Raw genomic sequence first — 1,071 nt, forward strand, 5'->3', positions numbered from 1 at the left:
AAAAAAAAAAAAAAAAGAAAGATGTATTCAGTATATCGAATATTGAAATAGAAAAAAGATTTAATGTGAAAACAAAATCCTTTACATTAACCTTGAAATGGAGAAGACATCTAATTTGAAAAAGAAATAAATTTTATATTAATTAACTGATTAACATCTCTATGATGAGAAGTACTATATTAAATATAAACCCATTGTGTTGTAAGTTGAAAAAAAAAAAAAACAGAGTCTTACTCTGTCACCCTGGTGACATGTTGAGTACCATGGTGTCCTTGAGTACCTCGTGTCCTCGTTCACAGCAACCTCAAACTCTTGGGCTTGAGCAAACCTCTTGCTTTAGCCTCCTGAGTAGCTGGAATTATAGGTGCAGGCCACAATGCCTGGCTAGTTTTTTTTTTTCTGTTTTTAGTAGAGACGGATGCCACCTTGCTCTTGCTCAGGCTGGTCTCGAACTCCTGAGCTCAGGTGATCCACCCACCTCAGCCTCCCAGAGGGCTAGGATTACAGGCATCAGGCACTGCACCTGGACCTTTTTTTAATTTTTAGAGACTGGGTCTTGCTATGTTGTCCAAATTGGATTCTAACTCCTGAGCTCAAGGGATCCTCCTATCCCTCCTGAGTAGCTGGGACTACAGGCATAAACCACCATGCTGCCCAGCCCTATTTTTTCTTTTTGCCACAGGACTAATCATTTTCTGACAAACTTTGTCATTTACTTATTATATTCATTGTTTATTATTTCTTTCCCCCTTTAGAATGTAAGCACCACAAGAGGAAGAACCTTTGTGTGCTCCATTTGCTGGCACACTGTAGATGCTCAATAAATATTATGGAATAAATGAATGAATCCAGGCTTTGTCCTAAGCTAAGGTGACCAGATTTTAACATCTGTAAGGGGGACAACATGGCTGGGGGGCGGGGGGGCAGAGCAGGGGCACCGGGCAGGGGCAGGGCAGGGCCTGACAACAAGGCAAACTTTGATAAGTAGTTCTCGATAATCACTTCTCAACAATTATTTGTAATTATTACAGTTTAACATTATAAAATTAACAAAAATAATATAAAACTCAT

The sequence above is a fragment of the Otolemur garnettii genome, unplaced genomic scaffold (assembly GCF_000181295.1).
Source record: "Otolemur garnettii isolate 467f Iridium unplaced genomic scaffold, OtoGar3 scaffold00050, whole genome shotgun sequence".
Lineage (NCBI taxonomy): Eukaryota > Metazoa > Chordata > Mammalia > Primates > Galagidae > Otolemur > Otolemur garnettii.